This window comes from Platichthys flesus, chromosome 9 (assembly GCF_949316205.1).
Source record: "Platichthys flesus chromosome 9, fPlaFle2.1, whole genome shotgun sequence".
Classification (NCBI taxonomy): domain Eukaryota; kingdom Metazoa; phylum Chordata; class Actinopteri; order Pleuronectiformes; family Pleuronectidae; genus Platichthys; species Platichthys flesus.
Genome location: NC_084953.1, coordinates 21,865,660 through 21,883,158, shown reverse-complemented (window position 1 = coordinate 21,883,158; position 17,499 = coordinate 21,865,660). Strand labels below are relative to the sequence as shown.

General features: G+C 40.7%; 1 protein-coding gene across 2 annotated transcripts in view; it reads left to right on the top strand.

Annotated features, from left to right (window-relative positions):
* The first annotated feature begins 8,950 nt into the window (after window positions 1–8,950).
* The window catches only part of lpp (LIM domain containing preferred translocation partner in lipoma), a 145,069-nt gene continuing 136,520 nt past the window's right edge, over window positions 8,951–17,499 (top strand). For both annotated transcript variants that reach the window (XR_009921934.1, XM_062395293.1), the window contains exons 1-2: window positions 8,951–9,145; window positions 15,525–15,595. The gene's annotated coding sequence lies outside the window, so the exon portion shown is untranslated. The remainder of the gene's footprint in view (window positions 9,146–15,524; window positions 15,596–17,499) is intronic.

Genomic DNA, 17,499 nt, shown 5'->3' with positions numbered 1-17,499 from the left:
TAAGAGGAGGGCTTCTGTGCAGCAGTGTATGAGTGACCTTAATCATCAGAGGGATATTTGGGTTTTATTCGGCAGCGATGTGATGCACGCAGTCACCACTGTGTTAGACTGGCAGGCATAAAAAATGCGAGGGGGCAAGGTCGGTTTGCAAAGTGTAATCCATATCATCCCGCTGCAGAGGCTGCGCTGCCGCCGGCCCCGGGCCAAACAGTGTCAAACACGTTTTGATGTTGATAACGATGTGGGATTATGCTGTCGTCCAGGGGCGGACTGGCCATCGGGAATACCGGGGACATCCCCGGTGGGCCGATGGCCGAAAATATAAATCCAACGGCCCATCACTATGATGTACCGGCCCACGCCCATCATCGCATCAGCCCTACAATGGTTGAAACAGCGGCACAAGCGTAATTTTCTCCAAGAGCTATACCTATCTATTCGCACTGACTGCTTTTATACTGCTACTCGCAATCGGTCTTCACACTCATGGTGACTATTTTTCGATTTTTTTTTAAGTGTCTTTTAATATGTGTTTTACAGACTTCGGAAGTCCAAAGTAAGAAAAGATCTCCACCTTATTAATAAACACCTCTAAATTGGTTCTTACACAGCCGAAGTGTAGAGAATTTGGATTTGCATACATACACGCAACGCGGCACCCAGTTATACGCATGCGCACCGCCGTGTATTGAGTGGGCCGGTCTGACAGAAACTCCCGGGCCACTTTTTTCCCCCAGTCCGCCCCTGCTGTCGTCTGATGTAATTTCAGTCTGCATTAAAATTAACAAAAGAGGGATCAGGCGAATTCTTTAAAAGGGACCATTTCTTTATGTTTTTGTTGCAACCGTCTAGATGCACACTTGATTCGTTTTCATGAAGTGTTTATTTATTTTTAGAGTGCAGTTACACTTCATATTTCAAGCTTGGCCTTTCCCTTGGAAATAAAAGATCAACAGCATCCTTGCTCCGTGCAGCATGCCTCGCAGTAATTCATATCAACAGGGTCTGTATAAACAAGTCGAAAACAGTGACCCTGCACTGTCTGTGGAAGAATTGAAAACCTACTTTTCTTTTCCTAGAAAAATATTTAATTAAAACACAGCAGAGCTTGTGAAGGAGCCCAAATTAATAGATTTATAATCAAATCATTTGATTTATCGTGTCGGCCAGTATAACCTACATTTCTTTCAAAGCCATTTTGGATTTTAAAAAGCTCAGACCTCTCCTAAATAACCTGCCACATGGGGCTGGTGCAGCTTCCTGGAGAAGTCTGGGGTCATTAGTGTGATGACCTTGGTGAGGCAGTCAACTGCAGGTAATTATCACATCGGAAAAGTATAACACTTGCTTGTTTTTTCACACAGATCTTTAATCGAGCTTCACCACTGGGCTTTAATGTGCCAACATGGAGCTTCCCTGGTATCCATGGTGGCTCCAGTCAGCCTGAAGAAAGGTCACACGGGCCTCAGCTCATGCTTTGAATTAGCTGGCATTTATGAAGTGGAGAGAAAATTTCTAAGAGAGAAAGACATACTAACGCAGACTACATATAACAGACGTGTAACAGAAGTGATGGCTTTGTCGTGAACATCCGAGGATTGTCTCCCTTTAGTGGAATCACGGCAGAAACCTGTGATCTGTGAGTTATAGGATTAAAATGTGTCAGAGGCTTTCAGGTGTGAGTTTTCATTGTGTCAGTGTTTCAGCGCACGGATGACGTGTTCAGTTTGCAGAACAAAGAAATATCAAATTGAGTGTTCATGTTCTTAAAAGGTACAGTATTCACAGGACATTTTTATCACTCTACCAGCAGCTCCATGCACACAGCTATAAAGAAGAAGACCGTTTTTTTTGTCTCATCCAACTGTGTTATATAGCACCTTCAAAACAGCTGTTACCAAGTACCTCACAAAGAAAACAGCATCCAAGGCAACAAGTAAAATAAAACAATATAATTTTAAATCATACACATCAAATTATATAATACGAAATCGAAAATATAACCCAGCAGATTAAATGATACATCATAATTTTCAAGAAATGGCTAAATAAACGTCAGAAAATCAAGTAAAAGACTGTTTGGTAACTAGTAAGACTAGAGATAATTAAAAAAATAATAATTAAAAGAAGTTTCAAGTCCTCAGGTGAACTATTACAGAGGGTTGTTCTCTGGCAAGAAGATCTATGTATGTTCACATACATATATGTGGGAACATTCACATACATATGTTCACATAGATTCTTTCAGGTGCTTATTCCAACAATAAAAATATAGTGTGCAGAATGTCAATGACTCTGTCCATTGTTGGCCTACACTTGTTCTAACCTCTGTGTTGTCACATTAAAGTATATGTTGTGTTTGTCTCTTAACACACAAAGCTTTTTTTTAATTGTCCAGTTTATGCACCGCCAACATTATCAATATGTGGAACCGTCTTGATTTTGTGTTCTCCCAGCTTTGCGTTTCCTTTACAAACAGTGTGTGAATAATTAATGCTGTTTGTTGCTGAGAGGAAATTTTGCAGGATTTTTTTTAACCAAACATGATAAAACAAACAGTGGCATCTTGTTAGAATAATTGAGTGAATTAACTTTTCTTTGCCCCCTTTTTAGAGTAAGTGGTGACAGTTATTTTGTTGTCTGCTAAGAGCCTGAACTTGCACTTAATTTTTTTTGTGTTGCAAGCATTTTTACAAGCTGCCTCGCAGGAATTCCTCACCTCTGTCTCTGCAGGTCGAGTGCAGTCTAACATCATGCCCCCAGATTTTAGGAATGTCTCCGTTGCATGTTTGTAGTTTCACAGCGCAGGAATGTCAGCGCTGCTTAAGATCCAGAGATGTTCCACTCAATGTATTTACCTCACACGGGACCGAGACAAAAAAACATTAAGGATCTCAGCTCCCTGAGCAGAAAAACAAACCTTCAGGAACCCGTTCGCTAAAATTCAAAGTTGCATAGGTTCAGTGGGAGAAAAGATTCATCTGCTTGGGGACGTTGCTCTGAAATACATTGTTATTTGACTCGTCCAGACTGTGCAACTTTATCCTGTCTCCTCTTTCTCCACAGAGGACACCCCAGCACAAACAAAAAGGCAACACGGGTTTGAAATGTTGCTCTTAAAACAATAAATATAATAAAACATTTAAGGACGCATTCAGCTTTGTTGCAGGCCAGATATCACTATTTTTTTATAGTTGGACTCAGCACCAGAATATAGAAAACACTTAGAAACAAGCAAGTTGTTAACTAATCTTCAGACTTACTGGATTTTATTATTATTATAATTAAAGAAAACGATGAGTGGATCATGACGATGGAATCGTGGCATCTGATTGTGGTGGTGGATCCTGACCGTCAACAAGACTGCTTGATATACAATATACATACTCACATACTCTACCATAACTGACAATAACTTCTCATTTAATCTATTTTCCATAATGTTACACACTGTTTATTCAAATACATGTTGTAAATACTGTTATTTTGCTGATGTTTTCAGTTACATGTGGCATCTACTGCACGTCTGTCTGTCTCGGTAGAGGGATCCCCCACATGCATTTAGGTTCGCTTTCCCCCGTTAAAAGGATTTTTCGGTAGTGGAGGGTTAAGGGCAGATAATGTCGCATCTTGTTAAGCCCTATGAGACAAATTGTGAATTGTGAATATGGGCTGTACAAATAAAAATGTATTGATTGATTGATTCATATCACATTCTTGTGTAATCATTGTAAAGTTGGATTTATGAGGGGAATGTTTAAGTGGGAATATTTAACTGCCCCCAAAAAAGAGAAATACCACATTCATAATTTGAATTGTTTCATACAATTGAAAAAGGGGAGTTAATTCCCAACTATAGCACTCAGTAGAGCATATACCTCCGCCAACTGTTCCCATAAACTCAATCAAGCTGCACCAAATTAAACACATAGATATCAGTTCCCTAGGTGAGCCTGATCATTTACATCCAAATCCATGAATTATCCCCAGGGAAATTGATGTTGAAAAAACGATACGAGTTATTCCCTGATCCATAACATATCCTTCCACAAATTTTCATGGAAGTCTGTTCAGTAGTTTTTGTGTAAACCTGCTCACAAACCAACTAACCAACACACAAACGGACAAGGGAGAAATCATAACCTCCTTGGCAGAGGTAATGATATTCTCCTGTAATCAGATCAACCCTCTCAGGGGGTTTGTTGCTTTACTGTTTATGGGCCTGGTATGAGCAGCAGTTTATCATGGCTAATGTATGAGAGATACTCCTGTGTAATGAACATTATCACATTTCTCTACTTGTGCTGCTGTACACTGTTTCAGCATTGTCCTCAAATTGTCACTTGAGGTCTCAGAAACCACTGTGGAGTAAACTTCGAACCGGGATGAGAGCTTTCAATCTTCAGATGGTCCTGTAGTCCCACATCCCTGCAATGATAGGTGATTTTCTGTTCAATAAAAGCGTCTGAGATTCTCCTCATCCCATTACTTAGACATATTGTGTGTGTGTTCAGGCTGCATGCTTCCTCCATAAATCAAAACCTTTGAACTCTTCAGGTGTTGGGTTCATTTTTCGGACTTTCGTTCTGTGATTGATTTTTATATTTTTGTTGCTTACAATGTGTAATATAACAGTAGTTCTCAAATGTGGGTCAGAGGACCACTGGAGTTCCGTGACACCCTGCCAGGGGTCTGAAAAGTTTCTGTGTTGACATGTTGTAACATTTTCAATACATGTTTATGATCTTTCCAAAACATGTATCTTGTATTATTGATATCTAAGTATAGTATGTCAATTTATTCCAAGGGACATAAAGGGGTGCCCTGTAAATGTTCTATCTTGTCTTTGGAAGAGAACGAATTGAGAACCTCTGCTATATAAAATAGGTCTTGATGTTTTACATGTTGTCCAGGTTTTTGGTCGACAGCAACAGAACCAGACGAAATGCTATGGTGCTCTGTCGTCGCTGGGGAACAGAGACAGCTGAAGACATTTTCCTCAGATATAAGAAGCTTCATCATGTTCATTGAAAAAAAAAAACAAAAAAAAAAACGGAAAACTGATTTGAGGATACAACGACAAAAATCCTGCCGCTTCAAAAGCGCTTCAAAGGTGCGGCATGAAGCGTGGATCATTTATGCTAAAACCTTTGCTGTAGGCAGGGATTGTCTCTGTCTCCCATTTTAATACACATTTACATGCTAAAACATAAGAATTAGAATTCATTAGTGCAATCTGAGGTCTAGATCTAGATCGCGAGTTGTTTGATTAGTAGCTTTGGGACATTGTTTTTGTAGTGAGTCTGCCTGTCTCCTACTTTTGTTTTTCCTTATTTGGCATGGCTCTCTGTAATATGGCTGTGCTTGAAGACTAATCTCTGCTATCTCAGCTCTAATTAACAGAGCAGACATAGTTCCCAGACACATTTGTTGTTGGTGTTTTTTTCCCCTTGCAAAGATCTCTGTGTTGTTTTTGAGCAGAGCACCTGGACTCGCCCGCCCACTGACGGCGATTATACTACATGACATTACCTACAAATTAACAAAAATATCATTAAAGTCAGTTTAGTTTCACATGTCAGGACATAACCTGCGTGTCATCACCGCTTTCATCATCAGCCAACAACTCATGAGAACTGGGCCCTTTTCAAAGCAAAGAGGGTTGCGTTATTAGGAAAACAGTTTGTCGTCTTCTCATTCAGCATGTAGGTGCAAAACACTAGTTTTCACTCACACTTTTATGAGGAAGTGCTCTTCATCTGTGCAGCTGCTGTGTTCTGCACCGTGTTTGAGGTTCACCTACTTCAGAGGAAGTGGTGTGGGGGAGAAGGCAGCGTTACAAGCAGCAAATAAAACAGGATATCCGACGCTGGAACAATTGAAACACTAAAATATGACAAACGAGGTTGTTTTCTCTGACTCTCTCTTCTGTGCTATATTTATTATGTGCACTTAAAATGAGTAACGTTAAGAGATATGATGGAGTTAGATTAAACATCAAACATGTCTCGAGTGAGAATTATCGGTCGGGGTGGACCCAGCGAGCATATTTCCTTTTCATATGCTGTGGTAAAACTGAGAGCCATCATACCAATGACATGCGTCACCACGTTCCCTAACAGCCGCACATCAAAGAGCCCTTGATTTCCTCTAACCGAGCATGTTAATTGGTGCTTGATTGATAACTCGAGTTCACAGGCGATGGCATGTGTCGCCTAAACTGTTCCAGGGTGTCTTTTTGAAATCAGCTTTAAGAGTGGAAGAAGAATCACTGGCGGGCCCATTAAAAAAAAAGTTTGCCAGCGAACACACTTGCAAATAAGCTGTCACACATTACAAATGAGATTACCTTTCTCAGTGTGCCCCTGGAACTTGGAGACGAGGGGATGCACGGGTACGACACTAAAATAGCTCAAATCGCTTGTTTTTTATCAGCGTGTGCAATCTGCAAGTACTGTTTATGCTTTTCTTCATGCACGGGGAAGGAAAAAAAAAGTGTATTCACAGCTCGCAGCGCAGAGTAATCAGCTGCAGTAAAGTAAGAGTTATCAGAGAAAAGATAAAGCTCAGAGTGAATGACTTTGTTTATACATGGCCTCGAAAAAGAATGACAGAGGTTTTTAATATTTTTCTTGTAAATATTTTAATTGAAACAATTTAATTATATTTGTATCCCATTATTCTTATTGAGATCACCTTCATAATGTCTGAAGGTGTGGGTATGTGCAAATACACAGGGGAATACACTGTCAGTGTTATGACGGACGGCCCTGTGATACAGTCATGAGAACAGAGTCAGGAGCAGTTATCATATTTGCATGGAATCACGAGCATGTAAAGTGATTGTCTGGTTTGCATGGCATTGATAGCTGAGGTCAGGCAGGGCCGTCATGAAGACAGAGCTTTGTTGTCGAAAAACATGAGAAAAGAGAAGTGGCAGAACTACTCCATGTTCAGGTGAAGCCGGGTGAGAACAACAGCTTCTCACCAATTATTCACCAGAATATGTATTACGCTACAATAAATAGTATTGATAAGATTACAATATTCATTTGAAGAAGAAAAAAACACCAAAAGTGTTAAAGCCTTGCCAATCAATATTTTTTATATAACAAATGGGTCAAAATGAAGTGTGCAGGTCTCCTCAGCTATTTTGGTTCATTGTTTTGGTGTCAGGGCCTGCAGCTTTAATGTTGTGGTTCAGTCACACATGAAAAGACCCTGATAAACTGATAGTAAACAACCTGCCCAGTGCCATATGGCAGGCAAATAGAGTCAGTGGTAAGCTGGTGCACACCATGGAGCATTTAACTGATCAGAGCTAAAACAGGAGTGAATGTTGGACTTTCAATCATCATTTGACCATAAACATGACTCCAAATTAATGCCAATGTCAATCTATGGAGCTTTAAGTCATTGTATAAAATGAATTTGGCCTCTAATCCGAAAGTTTAACTGCCAGTCACATTGTTAAGGCACAGTTTGAGCGACCCGGTGACTGATATTTAGGGTGTACACCACGTGGGTGTCCATAAGCGCTGGTCTCACCCTGTTTCCTCTCTCTCCTCCTTGTGCTATTTAATAAAGACATATATAGGGATAGGGAATATATATATGTATATATAGAGATATTTCCCCCCAAAATGTAAATTAATTTACGAAATGAGGTAATTTATAACATGTTTTCAGCCTAAATGTCCTCTGTTATGTGTGGATCACATCACACATTTAGGCTGAAAACATGGTGTAAATTATGTTGTTTTGAGTCAAGGTTGAACCCAGGGCTTACAGACACCACAGGGGCAGTACAAAGGCATTTTATGTTTTGTTTTTGTTGTCTTTTACGTTTGAAGATTTGGGCACCATTTACTTCAATTGTAGTGGACTTGGCTGCAAAGCTGTTTACCCCTGAAACTCCAGAAGTGTTTTGTGGAATCTTACACTTCACCCCTCCATTTGGCATAGTGGTGAGTGGAGATGAGTTAAAAATTGATTTTTCACTTTTGGTTGAACTATCTCTTTAGGGGTAAAAATGTTCTGACACCAATATGTCAGCTGATATACATGTAAAAAACATTCTGATGAAACCCTAATGACAAAGAAATGTCATTGAGTCTCCACATTTTACAGTTTAACCATCAACTTCATTATAAATAACAATTAATAAAAAACACAAATACATACAACTTTAATAAAAAAAGTTAATAACATGTGTGCACAATTTGCTTATCTTTTTGATATCTTATGGTGTTTTTTGTCCCATCTTTATTCAAAATTGTGGTCTCTCATTTCGGGCTTCACTCGATTTCCTTCAGCTCTTCATCTTCTGCTCACGCTGCTCATGTGCATGTGAAACGTCTGCTCTTGGATATTTGGGTCAAAATTTCGCAACCAATAGAATGCCAGGTACGGATGACAAATGTAAGTGTCCCTTCCTCATTGTGGGTGTGTTAGCTTTACAGTTTTAAGATAACAGTATGGGCAGTTACTTCAACCGGGTTCATGTAATTTCCGGCCTCAACGGCTTTCACCAGCTTCAGACCAGAAGATCTCTGGTCAACGTGGACCACGCTCTTGAATAAAGATTGGGGAGAAAAACATTTAAACAAGATAATAAACTGTGTGTACAAGATTAAAAAATATCCCCTGTTGGGACTTTAGGGGGCTCCATCGTAATCAGTCATTCTGAAGGGGGGCTCCCAGCTCGGGGGCCCCAGGCAGCTACCCATGCTGCATACCCTGTTGTTACGCCCCTGCTCTACAAGACATTCCACTGGAAGACATGTCTGCATCTTGTGTGTTAACTGCATCTCCTCTGGCAGACAAATGATCAGAGGATGTGTCTGATCTAATAACACCAGCAGTTCTCCACATATTGCACACTGGGCTCTAACTGTGGGTTAAAATGGAGAAGTGGGGACCAGAGTGAATCACCCAGCAGTGAGACAGCAGCGCTGGGAGGCTGCTGTGGGTCGTGGTGACACCGCTGGCCTGATGCCTTACATGGGCAAACCTCTCCACTCACCGAGCCGGCTGGAATTTCAGAGCGTGACGTCAGCGCCCCGCAACTCTCCCAGAATTTGTTGGATCACGAAGTTTCACTTTTTTTCGCCGGGATTTGAGCCTCAGTTTCCTGGAGAGCGAGGTAAGCCTCACCGCCGAGCAGCCGCCCGGCTCTCCCCGCGTCCCCCACGCCGACGTGTGCCGCTGTGTGAGCGGGCTGTGGCGTGTCCGTAGCCGGGACTCGTCTACCCGTGTGTGGAGGTAGCAGCTCCACTTTGTTTCGGCCTTGTCGGGCTGCGCTGTTTGACTCGAGTTCACAGTGAGGGCGTGGACTCGGCACGTTAGCTCAGGCTAAAGTAACACCGAGCTAACCTGTATCTAGCCCCTGGCGAGCTGGTAACTTTCAGAGACACCGGGAAGTTTTTAATTCGAGCTTGACGGAGCCACGGGGCGTCTCTGGGTGTGTGTCGCCCGGTGCGGTGGTGCCGAGCAATGCGGAAGAGCCGACTGTCACCGGAGGAGCACGTCCAGCTCCTGTCGGCTCACCCACAAGCTCTCCCTCCTTAGCTTGAACTGTTTGTCGGTGTGTCCCGCTACACGAGCTGCTAACTTACTGTCCGCTACTTTAAACGAATCCCCGTCATGACGCGAGAGCGAGTGGACGTTTGTTTACGGCTGCACAGATTCGCCACGTTGTTTTAAAGCTGTTTAGATCAACTCTCTACTAACCAGAGTCACTCATTCCCAACTCATCCCTGGTCTGAGGGGGACTCCTGGGGCCACTTCACTGTACTCGTGACAGCAACATGCACTGCACATGTATGCACAGGTTACGTTTGTGGCACTAATGTTAAGTGCTGTGACTTTAGGCCTTTTAATCGGTAGTAAAAGTAGTGGGGCAACATTACAGTGCGGGCCTACAGTATAGATAAAAAGCAGGAAACCATCCCTGCTTCAGTGTATGTTGACCTGGCTCCACCCAGAGTCTGACTTCTTGCTACTGTACAGGTGACTTTAAACCTGTGTAGGCTTAGAGGGATAGTTCACCCAGAAATTAAATAGTCACTCCTTATCTACTCCCCACTATGCAGATTGAGGGGTGGGTGAAGCGTTTGAGTTCACAAAACACTTTTGGAGTTTCAGGGGTAAACGGCATTGCAGCCAGATCCAATACATTTGAAGTAACTGTTGACCCTGTCTTCACACGGAAATAAACATAAAATGCCACCATTCTGCTTATGTGTTCTGCCATTCAAGTGTCTGTAAGCCCAGACATTCCAATTTGACCTGCAACCCGGTGTAATTTAAACCATGTTATATTCCTCAAAGTCTGCTGCCGGACATACAGATGCCAACGCGCACCCCGAGTGTTCCCTTTTGGCGAGGGCTTGTGTGCCAGCGAACGTGTACACGGCGACAGAAGAGGATATCAGAGGACATTTAGAGTAAAATCATGGTGAAACTGATGCCATTTTGAGTCAAATTTGAATGTCGCGGCTTATGGACACTTGGACGGGACCACAGGAGCAGTATGGAGGCATTTTCGGGTTTTGTTATTGCCCACCCCTCCGTCGGCATAGTTATGAGTAGATAATGGAGTGAATTTTCATTTTTCAAACTGAAGAGAATGTCCCAATGAACCAATGGGAGAAAACAGCTGTAGATCCAAAGCAGAATTCACTAGTGATTGGACTTGTTGATGACATTTGTAACGGGTGGCAGGCACAAAAATAAACAATGACAAACATCTCAGGATACAAAAGGGCTGAAGTACACATCGAAGACGCAGACAAAGATGTTAGAGAAAGCTTGTGGCGGTAAAGGCAGACACCGGTGTCGATGTTCTGCAAACCAAAACATTCGGAGGTGGTCTGGGCCACGTGTGTCCACAGTCTTTTAGCAATATGAATGAATATCCATCCTGGGCCACATATGAAGGACCCCCTACTCTGCTGACATCCTCTGACCTGCTACAGTTTCACTAAGAACCGAATATATATTTTCTCTTCTGGTGGATTTGTTTGTAACCACCGCCACCATATCAACACTAATCACCACAAAATGATTGATACTTTCCTTAAGCATAACCTGGTCTTCTTAAACAGAAATTATGTACTTGTTGTTTGCATAGAGCAGGGAGGTGAGATCGGATCTCAAAAACCACATATTGTAGTGTATTAACATAGTGTGCATGATGCCTCACATTCACACCTTGCCAGCAGTTCGAATGGCTTGGGACCCCTCACGCTCCTCAGACATGATTGAGCCCCGGCTGTCTAGGAGCCAGCCACCTCTCCTGGTGGTTCAAACAGCTTAGGACAAGCGTTGACTTGGCCGCAATATACTAAAGGCTTAGATCTAAAGGCATTTTTAGAATTTCCAGGTAGAGTCAATTAAGCCAAAACCTACCAAAACAGGGTGATTTTAAATATTTTTTTTTAAACTGACATGTTTAACCTTTGAGCTAATTTGTCAGCCCTGCCATTAACAAGGCTTATTTAGTCATTTTCATGTGTTTCATTTGTCAACAAATGCAAAAAGACACTTTCCTAAGACAGGTCTAAGTTACTTTATTCCTCCTTACATAATAAGTTAGGTGGGTTTTAGCGTGTCCATGTCTCACTGTCCACATCATGTATTCTCATAGACATAAATGTCTTAAAATAGGATTGATAGATTTAGCCAAAGTAAGTCTCATCCTTTTGAAAGTTATGACTTTCAGAGACATTTAGACTATACGGATTTCCCCTGATCTGTCTATAGACCAAGCTTTAAAGCTTTAGAGAAATACACTATAGTCTCTCTTCAAGCAGACTACTCATACCTCAAGTTTTCCTCCAAAGCTTTTCATGGGTCATACTCACAGATTACTTCACTTAAAAACTATGGAAACATCTTTGACATTCTTGTCTTCATCTTTGTGACGGACAAAATAACCCAGATCCTTACTAAAGATATTGATCTGCTATAAATGACGCCAACGTGAAAAACAAGTTTCACTTTCCTTTTTCAAAAGATTAAATTCAAACTTTGACTTAGATGTGAATTTCAAATCAATAACACCAAGGTCCCCCGAGAGTGCTGCCATCAAACTGCATACATCTGCCTTGCTCTAACACAGTCTTGACTCAGGCAACATTAAATGGAACTGTCTTTAAAATCTGTGGTTTAAAAGGACTAGTTTGACAGTGCTGATGATGCTGAAGTTAAAAGACGAGTGCCTCAACTGCCTTCAAGCCTGGGGCCCCCTGATAGATTTAGTCAAGTTATTCTCCTGTTTGTGTTTCTTTGTATGTTTTTAATGAGGACGTCCTTTTCTTAAAAGAGCAGTTTCTCAGGATCAAAATGCATTGTTTTAGATTAGAGGGTGATTTCAGGACAGTCAGCTTTTAGAGAGCATCACCAGTGTGATTGTTACTGCAACCAGAAGCTATAGTGGGAATCTATACAATACATGGCAAATTTGTTGTCTAACAGAAATTAAGAAAAGACCATCTTTGTTTTTGCCTTTCATGTATTTTTATTAAATTTGAGTCACATAGCAAAGCCTCCATACAACATGCAATTAAAGGATCACGTTAAATATATCAATCTATAATATCGGACACTTTTAGAGCATCTTTTTACAAATAAGATGCACCCAACTACAGGGAGTTTTTGGAAAAACCCAGAGACATTACAACATGACAAGTTAAACATGACGTTATTAAGGATTTTGACAAACTGTAGTTATTTTCATCAGAAGGCTGTTGACTGTGTTGCCCTGCAAGCGTGAGGCACATCTCTCTCTAGGACTGTGCTGTTCAGTGATTGGCACAAGGCTAATGTGATGTGATCATCTCATGAATTTATGAATTGCTGTATTCCACAACTGCTTTCAACTTTGTTTTTAAGGATTTAACCTTGTCTTGATCAAGTATCACTGAGTAGATATGCTTGGTTCTGTGAATCAGAGGCTTTGCAACAGATTAAGCAAAGCAGGCAATTGACTGGGGCCCCAAACTGAGGTGTGGTGGCCCAGAGAGATGCTGTTTACGTGAGTCCACAGCAATGATAATTGTGAAAAACCCTTAAACTCACTGATCAGTACAGGAGACTGCAATGACCAAATGGTTGGAACCCCCCTAATGAGGCCCCATGCTACTAGCTTTCTGCCAAAAGCTCTGTAATTTTGGAAGTTTGGTTGAAGACTGGAATGTCTAAACGGGTGTGAATGATGAAGTTTGCACATAACGTCACTACTTCAGAGTTATTTATGTGAGCAAGCACAGTATGCATTTTGTGTAAACATTTGATAAGTACTTATTTGAAGATTGGAACGAAGGGGTTTGGTATATGTCTGTCTGGGGGTGGGGCCGGGTAAGTTAGGAGTGATGGATTCAACAAACCATTTTTTATAATGATTTTATAATGTTAGTGAAAGTGTGCAACACCACAGAACATTCTAGTAATAGTCATTGTAGAAGAAGAAGAAGAAAAATAAGTAAATGTGCTTGTGTACAAATAACACGACAAACACCCAGAGGGCCCAGCATGGACATGTCTGCGCCTGCTCAAACTCTGCTGTTCCCAGGAAGAGGTGTGACATGTAGAGGGCCGGCTCTGCACATCAATGCTGCTCACTTTCTTGTGAAAAACACTTAGTGGACTGGACATTTCATTATCCTGCACTACATTTGCATAGTGTTAGGAGTTGTTCATTGAACCTAACCTTACTGTACTCTGCAACATAAAGAACAGGAGGACATGCATCACAATTATACCACTTTTCAGACTCATTCCTCTAGTTTTAACCGCTTTACTTGCACTAATTACAATGTGAACAATGTGTTTCCTTCCACTCGACCGGTGCATACTCTATCTCAGTATTACAGTTAAAAATGTGGAAGTAAAAACAATTTAGTCTTATGTGAGGGCAATTGGTTTGCAGGTTTATTGCACTATATAGCTGAATGCATCATGTTTCTTAAAGCAGGCTTCGCAGTTGCATCAGAAAACACCAACAAGAGTGCTGTCTGAAGGAGTTGAGGCAGTGCACTTCTCCAACTTTCATCCACTTTTACCAGCTCATGAAAGCTTCATCTTCATCACAGTAGTGTGCAGATCAGATTAGAGAACAACGTAATAGGACGTAATTATTAGACACAAACATGGGTAAAGATCTAGTTTGTCAAAAACCACACTAAATAATTATCGCTAAACTAAACTGGACTGAACATACTAATGAGATTGAGTGTCACTTTTTCAAATGTGTTTATTAACTAAATATCCTGACCATTTGTATATTAAATTCTCTTTAATGTGAGGATTTGCTGTGTTTCGGAAAAAAAGAAGCAGTGAGCATCTTCTGTTGGGCTCTTAGAATACATGACGGACATTTTCATAATAGATTATTCAGACAATAGAATAATCAATATTCAAAGCTGTAATCTGTAAAGATCAGGCTCATGTGTAAGATAAAGCAAAGAAATACAACTATCCCCTGAAATATATGATTGTTGTTACTTATTTGAATAGTGTTATAATATTGTTGATATTCATGATTGTTTCTTTCATGAATATCAACACAAAATCTGATTCCTAAGGGGTCTGATCAATGACCACAAGTAAAACATTGTCGCTGTGACTTTAACATTGGACCAATTTGTCCCGTTTCTGGGAGATACCTTTTATATCAACGGTTATTTGCCCTGTTTGCTCTTTATGCTGAATAATTGTCACACTGGGGTGAAATATTTTCTGAGGTGTCACTTGTCAGCATTGTTTTCAACGCAATGTCTTTGCAGTGAAATATTACTTCAACAGTGTGACAAGTGCCCGCTGAAAAATGGCAGGCCAAAAATGGACAACTTACACCCAGGTTCATACAAGATTGATAGCAGCCTGCTTATGGTTCATCCCTCCACAGATGAACAACACAGTCAGCATCCACTACCTGTGACATGTTGAAGAGGCCCTGCACAGAACAATGACAGTTATGCAATTTTAACTTATAAAGCTTATTAACCCACCATTAAACATGAACTAACACAATGGAAAAGCTCCATTTACAGTGTGTGTGTGTGACACATAAATAAACCCAATACAAAATTTATAAATAACAAGTGCTTTACTTTAATGTGCAAATAGCAGCATAATACAGAAGTTGAGGGTTCACACATGATCACTCGAATGCAGCTGCCGCAAACAGATAACGACATTGAAACAGACCAATGATTGTGCGATTTTTGTTTCCTTTGAATGATCTAGCCTGTGGCAAAAACCAAGTGTCCTAGGGGAAAATACAAAAGCCCAAATTTGCCCAAATAGAAAAGAAGTACTGCCCATATATGCACTGTATTAATGTTTGTGTGAATGGCTTAAAAAACTGTACAGCAGATAATTGAGTGGTCATCAGGACTAGAAAAGCGCTATATAAACACATACCATTTATCATATAAATATATCATGGTTCACAATATCCCCATATGTAATAAAATTGAGTTTACTCAATCTTAACTTCATGGCCTTTACCTCAACAGATTTCCACACACAGTGAGGAGTATCACCTTTACTACTCTGCAGAAATCCCAAACATCCAGAGAGGAGAAAGGTAAGAAAGTTTTGCTGTGCTTTCCCGCTACAGTCTTCTCTGTCTGTTTTTGTCCTGCTTTTATGTTATGTTCTGGCAGTGGTAGAACTTATATTTGGAAGGTTGTGTGTTTTAACATCCAGTTTAAGGGCACAAATATGAACATTTCATTTATTAACTCAGGGCCAAGTCAATCCACAGAAACTGATTGTTTTGGAACTTAAAGAAGCTCATTTGCTAAATAAAATATACGTGGTTACCCAGCGTGACTACATGTTAGTAAATAATTGTGTTGCATTGTTTATCTTTCAGTGCAGGTTATTATTAACTTCTGCTCCTCCAGAGCATTTGCAAAGCAGGTATAATATTACCTTAATGCTAGGCCATATTCAAACTGCAATGCTCCGATCTGATTTTGTTGGCTTGATTTATCACAAGCCGTTTTCAGACATACTCTCCAGATATGGGTCCACACTTTGATCACATGTTTTTGTTTTCAGCACATTGACACTGCTGTTGGCTGTCTTGATGTGTTGGTCTGTGTCCTCCCTGTTTATGGCACCGCTTTTACATCCTATCATATTTGTTCGCTTTTTGATGTTTCCATCTCTGCATCCATCATGTATTAGAAGCGTGATCAATCCCTCCCTCCACTTGCTAGCGGTGAAACCAGCAGAGGATCTCTGCTGAATCTCTATGTTCTCATGTTGGCTCCTCCAGACTCTGCAGACTTCATACTATGGGGCCGACAGAGAAAGTCAGCAGAAACTCTGGAGGCTCTTACTCAGACATTTGTGTTCACTCATAATCCTCATCCGGAGAAACTGCGGTGGAGCTCCAGAGTTCAGTGCATGTCTGAAAGTATCTTATACCAGCCTGATGAATTTGCCCTGATCTGACCTGCATGAGTTGTAGCAAGTGGGTACTTCTGCAGACATATGCATGGATCTCCCTCAGTTCATGGGTTCATTGCATACAGTGTGATTTAGCTCATTGTAAAAAGCATACCTTTTCCATGGCTGCTGTTGTTTAAACCTCTTATCTCTGTGTGGACATTGCAGTCATATACTCACCTGTTAATGTTTTTGTGGTTTCTAATATGCTTCCAAATATGCAATGGTCACTTATTTTAATATAAGCTAAAACATTACCCAAAAATATAGCACCTCACCCATCTTACACCATCAAGAATATCTTGTCCAAGCTTTTCTCAATCACCAGTGCAAATTATTGACTATGCTGAATTAGAGCAGGAAGAAGTTTTTGAATTAGGATTAGATTGTTTTACAAATATCTCAATTTGTTCCAGATGTACAAAGATGGGCCAGAGTAGAACTCTATAAAAGCTATAACAGTGATGGAATGTTATGAGAAACAAAACAAAGACTGTCTAAATACAAATAAAATAGATATATTTGAAGTATAATAGGAACATGTCAGTCCGCTGAACACCGTCCTTTCCTCTGGGGGTCTAGATGAAATGGGTTGTTCTGTTTAAAGAGACAAAAACACTCCTCAAGCTGCTCCACGGGTTGGTGTAGTGTCCGATGGCAACAGCTGTTATGTTACCGTGATCTCTACTGACCGATGGCACTCATGGGGAGTAATCAGACTTTAATTATACCTTCTTAATTACTTGGGGACAATCTGTATGACCGGAAAGCTCTCACAGTAAATGCACTAAACTCACCTTTTAATCTTGTCCGGGTCGCCTGGAGAACAAGAATAATGTTCACCATATATTCCTAGTTTTTTTTATAAACCTTTACACATTCAAACTTACACCTCCTCTCCTTTTTGAATTTGTACTATTCAGTCTTTAAAGTGCAGGCTCACAGTGTTATCCCTCTTAGGTCAGACTGAACTCCAAGCGATTGTGAAAAGTTCTCTACAATCATCATTATTATTCTTAGTGAAAGGTATGC